General features: G+C 41.8%; 1 protein-coding gene across 3 annotated transcripts in view; it reads left to right on the top strand.

Annotated features, from left to right (window-relative positions):
* The window catches only part of LOC122808944 (dynamin-1-like protein), a 1,240,976-nt gene that overhangs the window by 1,065,236 nt on the left and 158,997 nt on the right, over window positions 1-16,743 (top strand). The window lies entirely within an intron of this gene.

The raw sequence follows: 16,743 nt of genomic DNA, 5'->3' as shown, positions 1-16,743 counted from the left end.
TAGACTAGCCCGGTCAACAAATGTAAAATAAAATAAATAAATAATAAATACATTTCTGGCATATGTGTACGTGTCCTTGCTTATTTGTAAAACCCTTCACTAGTATGTGTCAATATGGCAGACTGATTTCAAAAGCCCTTGCCACTTGTATTTGATCAGAATATTGCAGAGAATTGGAGAATATTTGAGCAAGAGTACGATATTTTTATACAAGCAGCTTATTCAGATAAAGATGCACTCACCAAGGCATTCATTTTGCTAAACTTAGCTGGGTCAGGGGCCTTCGTTTGTGTATGCACCGGCAGTATATGAAGGAGAAGGTGAAAATGTCATATTGTTGTACAGGCTGAGTCAGGGGAAGACCCCGAGTGTTTGAAGTGCAAGTTCATAGAAATGTGTAACCCCCAGAAAAATATTACACTAGAGAGGCATTTGTTTTACACAAGAGATCACAAACCAGGGGAAGTTTTTGCAGTTAATATAACTGATCTGCGAAACAAGCGTAAAACGTGCCAGTTTGGTTGACTTAAAAGATGAGCTGATAAAAGGACAGGCTTGTGTGTGGTATTACTAGTGCTGCTGTGAGAAAGATCTTGCTTCGTGATAGTGATTTAACGTTGAGTAAAGCCATAGAGATTTGCCAAATCCATGAAGTGACAGAAAAGCACATACGTATACTTGTAAGTGACAAGAGGATGGTTTCAGCAGGCTCCAGAGCATATGTAAACAGCATCCAACACATGACTTCAGTACTGAGTAGACTGGTTCCAGGACTGGGGACCGGCTCCAAAAGGATAAGATGCTCGGCTCAGAAGGTTGTGGAGCCGACGTTGAAGGTTTTTTTGATATTGTCGGATCCACAACTCTGTGCTCCGATGATGAAGACTTAGAGGACTTGGAAGATTTGGGGGATTTACCAGCTTTATCATGGTCGTCCAAAGCTTCTTGAAAGGATGATCTTAATAACCATCTGTCAATTAACTTTTTTTTTTTGTTTTTCTTTCATGTAGGATGCAGCTACTAAAAGAATGGCAGATGGAGCAACTCTCTTGGAAGTGCAAAGCACCCAAACAGTAAACGCAATTAATATGGCCAATAGTCATATTTTCTGCCCACACTTTGGACAGTTTTTAAACCCAGGCTTGGGTTGTTTCTCCTTTTCCTGGTCAGCCATGAGAAAAATCTAAATGCACACAAGAAACCTGTAATAAAGGTACACTAAAACATGCACACACACACATGTGTGTTCAACAAATTCAATGAACACACAAGTATTTTAAATAGTAAGCAGCCCTTAAAAATAACAAATGTGCTCTATAATGCTAAATAGAATTTAACTGTTAATGTTCTAGAAACACACACTAATAAGCTGTAAATTTCTACTAAACACACTTCTAAACTACTTAACACTCTTCTAAGCTATAAAAAGGCATGCCAAAAAGAAGGGAAGGGAGATACTAAAGGCCTGATAAATGAAGGCCAAAAAGACTATAAAAGGCCCATCAAAAGTTAAGCTACACACTAGTTCTAATAGTTTTGAAAGTTATTAAATTGAAAAACTGCTATGAAAGTTTATAAAGGTAAACTTTTTCTAGAAGAAAAAACTATACTGGCCCGAGCTGTGAAAAAAACAGCGATCTGTGAACATCAAGTTTGTGCAGCGTGTACTCCAAGTTACTGATGTGTTTGGGGAAAAATAAACAGTAATTCTACTAGTAGCCAGAGCAGTAGCCTATGCATCTAGAACACTTACCCAAACTGAGATGTTCAAGTTGAGAAAGAACTTTTGGCAATAGTATTTGCATGTTCAGAGTTTCATGATTATATCTATGGTCAAGATATTCAGATTGAGACTGATTACCAACCTCTAGTTGCTATTCTAAAGAAGCCTTTGCATTCAGCTCCAGCAAGGTTACAAAGAATGATGCTCAAATTGCAAAAATACAACTTCCAAATGGTCTGTACGAAAGGTAAACTACTCTATCTGGCTTATACCTTATTCAGATTGCCCAGGAATACAACGGAATAGCTTGACACCGAGAACTTTGACTTTGATGTGATGGCAGTGTGTAATTTTTCTACCACTAGGCTTGATGAGTTGAGAAATTTCACTAAGACTGATCGATTTTGCAAAAGCTCAATCACTACCTTAATGTTGGATGGCCGTCAAAACAATCTAGTGTACCACTTGAAGTGCAAACCTATTTTCCTTACAGAGATGAAATGATGGAAGATAGCATTATTTTCAAGGGTCCTGAAATTGTTGTTCCTGCTTCCTTACAGCATAAGTACATTCAGATTTTGCATCGTGGTCACCCAGGTTCCACATCCACCAAGAGGTGAGTAAGAGAATTAGTATTTTGGCCTTCATTACCGAAAGATATTGGTAAAATACTTACTGTTCCATATGCAATGAAAGGTCAAGATGTGACAATATAGACATTTTCTTAAATCTGCTTAACCTTAAGAACATACCTTGTGATGATGTTCTTGGATCTCCAGCTCAACGACTTCTTTCCCGGCAAACGAGAACTGCGCTACCTATTCCTACCAATCTGCTAAAGCAAAGAATAATAAGGCCATCAAGTCTCAATTATTTAAGAAGCATTCAATCCAGAAGTTATTGTACAACAAGTCAAGCAAACTTCCTTCTCCATTAAGGGAAGGTGAAACGGTTAAACTTCAAACAGAAAAAGCTTTTTGACTGCATAGGGCAAATTATTGGCAAATGTCCTGAACCGAGATCCTACCTTATAAACTCAGAAGGTACGCAGTACAGGTGAAACCGCACACATCTGATCTGATGTTGTCAGTCTTTACTCAATCCTCGACTGTGGGCTCTGTTCTAAGTCTCAGAAATCACTCAACTGTTTACTTCAGCTCGCGCCTTCCAAACTCTTGAGCCAGGCTCTACCCAAAATACTCCTCTCAAAGTTACCCCAGATCTTGTTTGCCGCTGTGGGTGTCAGATGCGTTCAACCTTTCTCTCGAGCCTTGGCTTATTGTTAAGTAAGTTTTTTGCCTATTTAAAATTTTCTTTTGAATATTTTTCTTGCTTTCTGTTCCTAATAGCTCTCTTACTGTCTACTCTCTCCTCTTGTTTTAGCTTCTCCTTAGCGTGTGTATTTTTCCCACTTTCCATAGTACCATTGGTAGTTCTTCACGTACCATTGTTGGTACATCCCTTACCTTTTTAAGGTATATCTTAAATACAATTGTTGGTATTTCCTACCCCCTTTTTTTTCTTATTCTCGTCTTAAAAAAAAAATCTTTGTTTCTATCCTTTTCTGCCAAACTGTGTGTGTGTGTGTGTGTGTGTGTGTGTGTGTGAGACTGTTAGGATTATGGCTGAAAACAAGTTTCTTCAGCTAAAGCCTCTAAAGGCACCTCTGGAATTAAAAGGTGTCAGAAATGCCAGGATAAAATGTCCAACTCTGACTTGCATACCCTTTGTGTCTATTGCTTGGGGAAAGTCCACTTACAAGAAAGTTGCTCAATTTGTCATAGTTTTTCTACTGAGCATAAGAAGAAATTGATACTTAAGGGACTTTTAAAATCTGATTTTGAAAAGGCCATTTCTGAGTCTAAAACTGAAGCCAGCACTTATTCATTATCCTCCTCTTCCACTAGTAAGAAAAGATCTTCGCTTCCAAGTACTTTGGAATCATCCAAGAAGGTTTCTAAAGGGCCTTCGGTGCCAAAGAACCCTTTGGCATCAAAGATGCATCTGACACGGCACCTACAAAATTATCAGAGCAGACAGCGACTTCCTCAGCACCCACAGAGATTTCGGTGCCAGAATACTCAAAGCTGCCTTTTCTCCCAAGGACAAAATATTCACCAACTATTGACCCTTTTAAGGACAGGCCACCAAGCCCTTTCCTTGAAGTGAAACCCCCTAGGTCTCCTTCGACTGCCTCGATTTGATCCACCAAGAGTCTCTCAGAGGCCAACATTATGAGACTGGTGGATCAGCTCCCGATGGTGAGGGGATTGTTCTCTGTTCCAAGCCACTCTGGCGTCAAAACCAGCCTACCTATGATTCCACCCATTCCTCCTCCTGCAACTCCTATTGAGTCATTGGAGCCCTTGGTTTTGACGTTCCCAGTGTCAACTGTCTCTGTTTTGGTAGCATCCTCTTATTCGGTACTGAGAGCTGCCTTTAGCTCCTCCTGGGCTTTAGGCACCGGAGGCCTTCTGGGGTAGAGACCCTGTGGCCAGGTCCGAGGTGCAGGGGTAGATTTCCTTAACTTCAGAGCTGTACATGTCCCTTGGTGCCTCAGCCTTTGTAGGATCAGTCCAGAGTTCTGTTTCAAGGGTCGCCTCCTCGGTGCAAGGTGTGACCCCTGTTCTGAAGGAGTCTGTTTTGCTTCCGGGCTACCATCCCTCTACGGGGGAGGTGGCAGCTTTCCGGATCATGGAGAAGGCTTTGTCCATTGAGGACTCGGTCTTTGCCATGCCTGTTGGGACGAGTTTCTACATTCCCTTGACCTAAGCTACCATCTTTCTCATCCCCAGGACAGAGGGCATAAAAGTCCCAGGGTAGACCCACTTTGGTGGTTTCCTCTTTAGACACTTCTCCAGATCATCCCTTGATAAAGTACTTGTGAAGAAGTGCAAGAGGAAGCACTTAGACTCCCCGGAGGTATCTTTTACCAAAGGTACCAGTTTTGATGGGGAAGGTTCCCCCAGATCAACCCCTGATGATGTTTACTTCAGGGACATCCTAGAAATCTTGAAACAGACGGGTGGCTGGTCCTCCATCCAGCCTTCCTCAGATGAGTCAGTATATCTGGAGGCTTTTCATGCCCAACACTCTACTTCTTGGATCTCTTTGCCCGCTGACGGTCTCATTAAGTTGCAAGCTCAGCGGGCATGGAAGATGCCATTCAGTCGATCCCCAAAAGGCTTGATCATATCCTATTAGCCCCCAAGGATGAGTCCATGGTAATAGCGGCAGCCACGAAGGAACTTCCTAAGGAAAGTCCATCTATCCATCCTCCTAACAAGGAGTTCAAGACTTTGGATAGGTTTGGGAAGCACGTTTATGCTTCAACAACCTTTGCTCTTAGGTCCTTGAATTATATGGCGCACTTTACAAGATTACAAAGAGATTTGATTAAGGAGTTCTTGGATACCCTCTTAGGAGCAGTAGCTGAAAGGGTAACAGACAAAGTTACTTCTCTGCTAACAACCCTTGATGCGATTTCTAACTCGTCCATGAAGTTGAAGGGACAACTAGGACTAGAGCAGTGGGTTCAGGCATAGGCATTAGAGGGCACTTTTGGCGAGCCATTTAAATCATCATTTGTCAATGCTCCATTTGATGGATCTACCCTTTTTGGTCCCAAGGTAAAAGACACTTTAGCCAGATGTGGGAAAGATGGCAAGACCCTTTCTGCCATTGGTATATGTTTCTCCACTCCTCAGTGGCCTTACTCTAGGAACCAGAGAAGTGGGAGAATATGGTTTAAAAAATTCAAAGGGCCTTTTCAGGATTCACGTGGCAAAGACTTTCCCCGGGGCAGAGGGAGAAGTAATGGAAGACGCCGTCCCAGAGGCAGACATGGACAGCAAAACCAGAGGTCCAGAGAAACTTTCTCTGGTACTTCCTATCAGCACCCATGAAAGGGGACCCGATTGTCTTCCTCTGGAGGCAGTCGAGGGATGACTTACTCTGCACCAATCTGCCCGGCAAATATTAACTGCGGACAAATGGGTGCAGGGAATAATATCCAGAGGTTACAAAATTCCACTGTCGTTACCCCCCAATAACCCAGAAAAAAACCCCGGACATTCCGCCCAGTCAAATGGAAGCAGCAGTCATAGAAATTCAAAATCTGCTGGACAAAAGCGTCATCCAAAAAGTCCCACCAGACCAAACAGATTCTGAGTTTTACTCAAGGTTCTTTTTTGTGCCCAAAAAACAGGGAACTGGAGACCCATCTTGGATCTCAGCGAGTTCAACAAGGCAGTTCAGAAAACCAAATTCCGGATAGTCTTAGTACAGTCAATACTTCCATTCTTGCAAAAAAAGGTGATTGGATGTGCTCAGTAGACCTCCAGTATGCCTATCACCATATAAAAATGGACAAATGCTCCAGGCAGTTTCTGCGATTCCAGCTGGAAGCCAGTCATTTCCAATTCGGAGCACTGTCCTTTGCACTTACCACAGCCTCCAGGGTGTTCAACAAATGCATGGCAGTGGTTGCAGCTCATCTCAGACTGCAGGACTTTCAAGTTTTTCTATACCTCGATGAGTGGCTCCTTACCACTACCACCAGGTGTCAGTTAGAACAAGCAAGAGATTATACTCTATGCCTCTGTACATCTCTATGCATAACAATAAATTTAAAAAAGTCAAGCCTACAACCTTCTCAGCAGTTAGACTTCATTGGAGCCCACTTAGATACTGTCACAGGAATCACTTCTCTTCATCTAGAAAGACTGGAACACATCAAGTTCCAAGTATCTCAAATTCTAAGAAACAGAGTACCAGAAAGAAATAGTCCTAAAAGCACTAGGCTCAATGGCAGCAGCAATATCTCTTGTCCCCTTAGCAAGATATCACCTGCAAATCTTGCAATGGTTACTTGCCTCCCAGTGCTCTCTGATTCATCAACCAATGTCTTACATGATAATTACCAACTGCTGCAAACAGGATCTTTCATGGTGGCTGCATTCCAGTCAGATTCTCTTGGGGCGACCTTTCATTTTTCTGCAATCCCAAGCCATAGTGACCACAGATGCTTCCCAGAAGGGGGAGGGGTATTATCTGGGAAGGACAGTCCAAGGCACGTGGTCTCAACTAGAGGCCAACTTGCACATCAGTGTTCTGGAGATGAGGGCAGTACTGTTAACATTGCAAGCATTCTAGGACGCCCATCCTCTGGGAACAGTAGCAATTCAAACAGACAACATGTCAGTAGTTTGGTATATCAACAAGCAAGGGGGAATCAAATCTTACCATTGTGTTGAGAAGCCCTCAGAGTTTGGTAGTGGGTGATTTCTTCCAACCACTTTCTCATAGCAATGCACATTTCCAGGGGGCTCCAACGTGATAACTGACAAGATGCGCAGAACTATTCTCATGCCTCACGAGTGGGGGTCTCAGTCCTGTAGTAATGAACAAGATTTTTCATCACTGGGGCCAATCTTGCTGTGATCTCTTTGCCTCACCCTTAAGCAAGTGAAGAAGTTATTTTGCTCTAATTCCCCCAGCAGGGGAGTCACCCAGAGATGCTCTCCTTCACAACTGGGCCCCCAGTCTTCTCTATGCCTTTCCTCCAACTCCCTTGATATAGCAATTTCTAAAGAAATCCAAGAGGACAGAGAACTCTGTAATCCTCATTGCTCCTTTTTGTCTTGACACGTTTGGTTTCCCATGTTCTTCGTGTTTCACTGTTACAGTCATTACATTTGGGATAATCTGCTGGCAGGTTGCCCTCAGTCGGCCTGATTAACAAAGTCTTGGGGCCTGCGTCGGTTGCTGTCCGATCTTCCATGACATCAGGGGTATAAAACATGCAGCCAATGCCATTACATCAGTCTTTCTTGCCGCTCAGTGCCCAAAGCAGAAGCAGTTCGCAAGTGCCGGTCGGCTGACTCCTGAAATTTTCGTTTTCGAGTTTCAGAACAGAAGTCTTCAACTAAAAAGCTAAGTACCCCATTGGGGAAACTTTTTCTTGCTCCTTTCCGATGTCAGTAAAAGCTAATAATCGCATTATTTGTGGGAAGCAAATACCTCATAAGGATTTTCATTTGTACTGTATTCCTTGCCTAGTCCCTGACCACAGCATACTTTGCTGTTTGTTTTGTGCTAAATTTAATCAATGCACTATTAAACGTCGGTATATTTTTGCCTCTAAATATTTTGGCTCACGCTTTAATTATCCAGAAATGTCGTCAGTTAACAATCCGACTACCGGAATACCTAAAAAACACAAAGAAAAAGACAGAGACAGGCCATCGAGGTCCAAAACTGACGGCGACGCTTCTCATAAGCCAGTCGCCAGTTCGCCGGTACTCAGTGAGGTGCTTTTGCATCCCTGATACCCACTACTTCTGATTTGCAGGCCTCTACTGAGACCCATTCGGTATGCCGCAAGATGCTTCAATTATGGAACCTGCGGATGTCTCTACCTTAGATTGGTCCAGAGTCACTGTGCAGGCACCGACTTCTGAGGGTGTTTTCAGGCCTACAGATTTATATATTAGACCGATGCAGTCTTCAAAACTAAGGCCAGAATCCAAATCTGTGTCTAACAAACCAACGCCTGGGCCACATGTGCAGGCCCCCATGCCTAAAAAACAAATGATCAAAATGGCTGAAGATTTAATTACTCTGATCAGGGGTAGCCAACCCCCCCCCCCCCTCTAAGAGGCCTAGGCAAGACATTGATTATGAATCTTCTGAAAAGGATTCTGTTTCTTCTGATTCTTCTAATGAACAGGATTTGTCTGTACCTACTTATGAGGACTCTGATGCAGAAGATTCCATTCCTTCTGCTTCTCCCCCCTGAGGATTTTTCTTTTGGGGAAACTTTACATACCTTAAGGGAACATTTTCACTGGGAAAGTCAGGGTTTCTCTGAATCTAAAAAGATACTTGGGGATTTTCTTCTTCTTCCTGAGCATAGGCCTTTGGCTATACCTCCTGTTCTAGACATTGATGATGTTTTTTCAGAATCTAGTATGGCTCCTGATTCTCTGCCTCTGGCTCCTTGTAAGCCAGACAGATATTACAGGGTTCCTGACTCCCACAAATTCCTTTTCAGAAATCCTATTGCAGATCCTGAAACCATTTCTCAGGGTCCCCAGCACATTAAGGCCTCTACTGCTAAAAATCCTACCCCTTCTGATAGAGATTCCAGGGTGCTGGATAGATGGGGTAAGAAGGTTTACACTTCTGCAACCTTGGCAATCAGGGCTTTAAACTGTCAATTTCATATGCTTAAATATCAACAGCATATCATGGGACTGCTTAAACAGAAAATTATGTTAATTTCTGACTGTGTGGAAAATAAAGATTGACAGGATTTATTGCATTCAGCTGAACAAGTTAGAAAACGTACTTTGAATGTGGTTTTGATTCTTTGGAGGCCTCTTGCAGGGCTGCTATAACTGGGTCTGTGCTAAGAATGCATGCTTGGCTCAAAGAGCAAGCTCTGCCAGATCATGTTAAAGCAAAATTGTTGGATGCTCCTTTGCAACAGGACCGTCTCTTTGGTAATAAGGCTGAAGAAGTTTTAAAAAAGATGGAAGATAAAGCTAAATCTATGCAAACTGTGAAAGATTTCTTACAAGTGCAACCTCCAAGATTTAGTAGGCACTGGCCTACTAAGAACTGGACCTTTCCAGTTCCTTCGAGAGCCACTCAAGTCAGACCCAGACATTCCAAAGGTTCCAGGTTTCAGTCACAAGGGACTTCTAGAACAAAACAAACCTCCTCCTCCTCCAAATCTGGAAACAACAAGCACCTCCCTATGGTAAACAGTCTCAATGACGTCCCTTTACACTTACCAAGCACTTACCTTATAGCCACCCCTTTGGGGGGAAAACTGGCACTTCATGCAAGAAACTGGCAACTTACAACCCAGGACAAATGGGTTTTAAATATAGTATCCCAGGGATACAGATTTCATTTCCACACATTGCCAATCCCAAACGGATGGCCAGACATGCCCCCAAATCAGTGGGCAGAGGCTCAGAAACGAGTACTGTCCCTCATGAACATGGGGGGCTATTCAACCAGGACCAGAAGAGGAAAAGGGACAAGGTTTCTATTCAAGACTTTATCCAGAAAAGACAAATTATGGCGTCCAATTCTGGACTTATCTACTCTAAACACATTCCTGGACATTCCAAAATTCAAGATGCTGACTCTTCAACAGTTGCTTCCTATGCTAGGCAAAGATGCCTGGTTGGTAACTCTAGACTTAAAAGAGGCTTACCTGCATATCCCAATCAGGGAATCTTGCAGAAGATACCTCTGCTTCAAAGCAGGCTACTTGCATTACCAGGTCTCTGCACTGCCCTTTGGCTTATCTACTGCACCCAGGGTCTTCACAAAGTGCCTGGCTCCAGTCATTGCATTTTGCAGACAAAGAAATATTCAAATATATCCATACCTGGATGATTGTCTAATTCAGGCAAAAAACAGGGACATTCTTCTAAAACATGTGGCATTTGTAAAAAGGGTTCTAACTTGTCTAGGGTACACCATAAATGAAAAGAATTCACAACTGGTACTCTCTCAAAAAAATTACATTCCTGGGTGCAACCTTGAATACAACTGCCCAGATGACTTACCTTACACCAGAAAAGCAAATTCATTTGGTAACTTACTTCAAACAGGTGGCCACAAAAACCCTGCTATCTGCAAGACAAATTCTGCAAGCCTTGGGGTTCATGGCCTCCTGCATTCTTCTAATTCCATATGAAAGACGGCATATGAGGAAACTTCAGTGGTATATAAAATGTTTATGGAGTCAACATTGTCACAGCCTGGAAACAATGATTCCTATCATACCTTGTCTGCAGCTAGAGTTCCTGTGATGGGCAGAGGCCTACCACCAAAACAAGGGACTGCCATTCACTCCACCTCCTGCCACCCAGACTCTAACTACAGATGCATCAGACTATGCTTGAGGGTCTCATCTATGCATGGGTGCTCACCTGGCAGGGAAGTGCATTCAGGGCAAATGGAGCCCAAATCAAATGCACCTTCATATCAATCAAAAAGAGATGCTAGCTGTACTGAATGCACTGATAGCCTTCAAGGACTACCTTCATCCAGGACAATTAATGATAAAGACAGACAACACCACAGTTATGTGGTACATAAACAAGCAGGGGGTACACACTTTCCCCCTTTGCAGACTAGCCATGGCATTGTGGAACACAGCCTTGATCTATCAGATACAACTACAAGCTCAATTCCTGCCAGGAAAGCTGAATACTCTGGCAGATGAACTAAGCAGAAATCTCATGGACCCACACGAATGGAAACTGGAAGCATGGATTTTCAACATGTTGACATTGCAAATGGGGGAGTCCAGACATCTTTTTTGCCTCACCCCAGAACTATCAGTTGGACAAATTCTGCACAAGAACTCATCACAAAAGAGCCTGGAAAGTGGATGCTCTGTCATTCAACTGGAAAAACCTATCAGTCTATGATTTTCCCCCTCTGCCTCCCTTTCCAAAGTTCTACTAAAAGTCCAACAGGACAAACCAAAAATGATTTTGATTGCTCCAGACTGGCCTCGCCAACACTGGTACTCACTCCTGTGGAATGTGTCACACCTTCCACCGTGGCACCTGCAACAGACACCTAACTTACTGTCTCAGCAGAACAACCAAATTATGCACACTCCGCTCCAAACTTTGAATCTTGCAGCGTGGCTAATCACCTAAATTCACCCTTAGCATCCCTCAGCAAACCTGTGATGGATGTCATTTTGGAGGCAGGAAGGCCTAGTACTAGAAAATCTTATGCTGACAAATGGAAAAGATTCTGTGCCTGGAATCAATCACAAGGGATAAGCACAACAGTGCCCAATATTCCTCAGATTTTACAATACTTAACTGAGATGGTTCAAAAGGGCCTGTCCTTTTCTTCCATAAAAAAACATGCCTCAGCCATTTCATCTCATTACAACACAGAACCTCCCCTTTTCTCTCATCCTCTGCTAAAGCAGTATCTCAGAGGGTCCAAAAATTTGACCACCCAGGAGAGCTCCAACCCCTGCCTGGGACCTCAATTTTGTATTGGAAAAACTCACTCTCCCTCCTTTCGAGCCAGCTGCTACTGCAGACTTAAAATTTCTCTCCTGGAAAACAGCTTTCCCTTTAGCAGTCACTTCAGCTAGAAGGATTTCCGGATTACAGGCTCTTATGGCATTGGAGCCTTTCATTATTTTTCATGCCGACATGGTGTCTCTCAGGACCAATCCATCCTTCATGCCTAAGGTGGTATCCATTGTGGCTCTTAATCAGACCATTCATTTGCCAACTTTCTTTCCCAATCCACAGAACAAGGGGGAGCGGATTCTGCATTCATTGGATGTACACAGACAACTTAGATTTTACTTAAACAAGACAAAATCTCTAAGAAAATCTGAACTACTACTGGTGGCATTTGCTGCAGTGGCAGAGGGAAAGGCTATTTCAAAGCAGTCTGTTTCCAAATGGATAAGCCATTGTACTCGTTTCTGTTATATGCACCATGGTAAAACTATCCCCCAGGGGATCAGATCTCATTCCACCAGGGCTGCATCTACTTCTGCAGCCTTTCTCAGAGGTGTTCCTACCAGAGACATTCTAGAGGCTGCTACCTGGAGCTCAGTTCATACGTTCATCAAACATTACCATTTACCTTTCTTCTCTAAATTCAGAGCTGGCTTTGCCACTGCTGTCCTGCAGGGCCTTATAGCTGGTCCTAATGCTGTATAAATCCATCCTCCCAACCATAGCTTTGGGAATCTACCCAAATGTAATGCCTGCAACAGTGAAACATGAAGAATATAGTACAGTTGTGTACACTTTCCATAAATGTAGATGTTCGAGTGTATTCACAGCTGCAGTCCTGGTTACCCTCTCTCCAACCCCTTGTTTTTCTCTTACTACACCTCTACTTTCCTTTACTATGCCTAATTGCCTTTTTTGTTTATTTGCTTTTGTTTGGAGGTATATATTTTTGTTTTTAATTACTTAAATGTTTGGTTCCCCATTTGGGGTTACCTGACATCTGGGGCAAGAAAAACTGATGTAATGGCATCGGCTGCATGTTTTATACCCCTGACGACCTGGCATCATGGAAGAAGGGACAGCAACTGATGCAGGACCCAAGTCTTTGTTAATCAGGCCGACTGAGGGCAACCTGCCAGCAGATTACCCCAAATGTAATGACTGCAACAGTGAATACACTCGAACATCTATATTTATGGTAAGTGTACACAACTGTACTTTCCTTTGGCCTCACCTTCTTCAGAAACCATGGATTCCGGACCCAGCTCCAGATCTGCTTTCTCATCCGGAAGGCATGGTTCATCCGAATTCCCAACATCACATGCTCACTGCGTGGCTTCTCTAATTCCCATGATTGCTAGGCATCCTTCCCTAGCCTCTCCTGTCCAAGAAATTATTGTGGCTCATCACAAACCTTCAACTAGGAAACTACTAAAGTAAATGGGAAAAAGTTGTGAACTGGACCCTTAACAAACTTAGTCAGTCCTTATTTGAGCCCTGTTCATAAAGTTTTGGATTTCTTAGGCCAACCTCTATCAATCTGGTTCCTCTGCATCAACAATTAAAGTTCATCTAGCGGCAATCTTGAACTTTCATGTGGGATTTGATGGCTCACCTTTAATGCCACACAAACTTTGCAAAACATTCTTAAAGAGACTCCTGATGTTAAGAAACCCATTTAAAGAACTAATTCCTCCTTGGGATCTAACATTAGTCCTTCAGTCCCTTACTTCATCCCCCTTTGAGCCATCAGCGACTTGTGACTTAGTTTTTGTCTTGGAAAACTTTATTTTTAGTGGGTATTACAGCTGCCAGAAGAGTATCTGAACTTCAGGCCTTATCCTGCAAACCTCCATACTTAATATTCCACAAGGAAAGGGTTGCACTTGGGACCAATCCATCCTTTTTGCCAAAGGTGGTTTCAGAAGTTAATGTAAATCAGACACTTCAATTGCCAGTCATCTTCTCTAATTTTACCAATAAAGAGGAGTATTTCCTTCATTTGGTAGATGTCCACGGAAAGCTACATTTTTACCTTCACAGAACAAAGGATTTCAGAAAATCTGATCAGTTAATTGTTCCATTTTCTTCCCTATCTCTAGGTAATCCAGTTTCAAAGATTACCTTAGCAAAATGGCTTAGGGACTGTTACTTTTATTTGTCAGTCAAAAGGGCTCTAACTACCATGCCCAATTAAAGCCCATTCAACCAGAGCAGTGGCAACTTCTGCAGTTTTTCATGCCAGAACATCCTTGTATGAAATTTGTGCAGTGGCCACTTGGTCTTTTCCACATACTTTTATCACTCATTACAAATTGGATCAAGTCTTGAGGGGGACGGGCATCATTTGGTTTGATGGTGCTTAGGAATATTCTTCCATGAGACTTCCCAAGACTAAAATAACTGGGAACTCTGTCCCATAATCAAGGATTGAGTCAAGATTGACATCAGATAAAGAAGTTATGTCTTACCGTAACATTCCATCTGTTTGTCGATCTTCACTAATCCTTGACACCCCCCCCCTCCTTCCCCCATCCTGAGACTTAGTGGATTGAATCTTCCATGACTAGCTTCAGGACACATATCTGGTCTCTGACTATTATGTCCATTATTATTATAACTATAATTTCTGCTAGTCTGTCTGCCACTATGTTGGGCAAACTTGATCTAATGTAATTTTGAGCGGAGCATTATGAGTAGAGCCTGGCTCGAGAGTTTGGAAGGCACGAGCTGAAGTAAACGGCTGAGTCTGTTCTGAGGCTGTGAACCAAGCCCACAGTCAAGGATTAGTGAAGATCAAGAACACGGAACGTTATGGTAAAAATAATTTCTTAAAACAGTTAAATAGAGGGAATGTAGTACCAAAATGAACCATTAACCAAGAAAAAGTACCGCAAAGACCACTAGGTTGCAAAATCCGGAAATTCAGTTTATTCCAAGACAAAGGTTAAGACCAAACAAAATGAGGAACAATGGACATATACATAAACACATTAAAATTCCCACATTTTCATCCCTGTAGACTTCTTCAGATGTTTAATGACCATAGCTGCGAAGTCTGAAATTCGAATGCATGTCATTGTTTACTGACTTCATTCCTCACTGATTTGTAGGGTTACCACCTATTCACATGCCCCAAAACAGTCCAATTTTTTGTGGAAACTTCAAATTTTGCAGGATAAGACATACCCATTCTGTTGGATCTTAACCTTCGTCTCAGAATAAACTGGATTTCCGGATTTAGCAACCTGTGGTCTTTGTGGTACCTTTTCTTGGTTAATAAGACATAACTTCTTTTTACCTGTACCAGAATCATCATCACAACATTGTTATAGCAACTTAGACTCTAAATCTCAGAGAGAGCCAGCTATTGCTTCCATCCGAGAGGATGTTCCTACCTGTGATTCCATCCCATAAGATGTTCCAGGTAAATCACAGATCGAACATTTTTCAGAGACCGCTCCAGCAGTTAAGGCCCATTCCCAATTTTGTATCACGTTATGGACAAGTATCTAAGCCCAATGTGAAATATGCAGCACCGTGGACTTAACTGTGTATATATGTATGTTGTATTAATGCACGAGTGATAATTGTCTGTGATATCTGCATGTCAGAATATCCATAACATTGCATGTTTTGTTTTTCAAGAGGGGAGGATGTAGATCAGAGAGCACATGAGCACATCAAAGTGAGAGTGCATGTATAAATATCAAGCACGTGTCATTCCTAGTGCCATTTTAAGAGTGCAGCCAGAGAGTAAGCATGTATGAATACAGCAGTTAGTTTGTATTTATTTAAGTTGCTTAAGTTAGTCAGTAAACTTCTATTGTGATGTTTGTATAAAGTAAAACTGCTTAAACAGAACCCACGAAAACAAGACTCTTCTATTGTGTCTATAGTAGGAGAGCGACATCTGTTGTATTAAATCTTTTCTGTTAATATATAGACTTATTCTTTTGTAATAGCAATTCCTTCAAACTTCTGTTCCCCTCTCATTTACAAAAAGCCATTCCAAAACATTTGCTTTTAAACGATTTAATTCTCTTGCATGAAGTTGTGAAAAACTGCACAGCAATACTACTACTTATTTTTAATGTTTCTGTGATGTTCTTTCATTCTAATTTTGGAAATTATAGCTTTTTCTCCTGTGTACATATAACCACACGGGACATTTGACGGTGTAGTAACACATTTTTTCCTGTAAGAAAAGTGCATTTAACATGAAATTTACTGACATTATTTTTTCCAAAGTTTTTCTTTGTGTGTGAGAAATGTTAACATTCACCAGAAGGGAAAAGTTCCCTTGGGCATGTCCTGTGACCTCATCATATTCACAGTACTTTTAAAGTGGGTTTGCACAAGAAAATGTCTCAAATTCCTATCCCTACTGAAAGATGCACACATATTTCTATTCAGTTTCGACTTAAAAAATACATTGTTTTAAAAACTTATTTTTTTAACAGTTTGTCACCTTATCAGATAATGTTGTATATTATAACACAGAGTAAACTTTGGGCCAGATTCCAAAAGACCTTTTCTGTGTGAGTGATTTCCTCCATTATAATACCTATCTGTGAAGCAGCCTAACATGGAGTAAGTCACTTACACTGAGAGCAAGTCTATTAGAAGTGGGCCCTTTTGTTTCTTTATGCACTGCTTACATTACACTCATCAGCATTTCTAAATCTGCTACTAGAACTTTCAGTCACCTCTTTTATCTTCAAACTTTAAAGTGATACTGCATGACATTGTTATAATCATAACCTTTTCAGGAAACATTTGTTTTGTCTTAATAGCTTCTTTTAGAAATTCTACTGTTAACTACAGAAGTTATTGAAGAAATGTCCAAAAGTGACCAGACAAACTCCGTGCTACTGTATCTGTTATACTTTGTCTCAAAACAAATTCTTGCCAAACAGTTAATTCTTTCAGAGCTATTTCAATTCTTATTATAACACAGCTAGACGGATGATGATACTGATGCACTCTCAG

The sequence above is a fragment of the Protopterus annectens genome, chromosome 8.part0, assembly GCF_019279795.1.
Source record: "Protopterus annectens isolate FY-2018-M chromosome 8.part0, PAN1.0, whole genome shotgun sequence".
NCBI classification, from domain to species: Eukaryota; Metazoa; Chordata; order Ceratodontiformes; family Protopteridae; genus Protopterus; species Protopterus annectens.
This window is presented reverse-complemented; position numbering and strand designations above follow the sequence as displayed.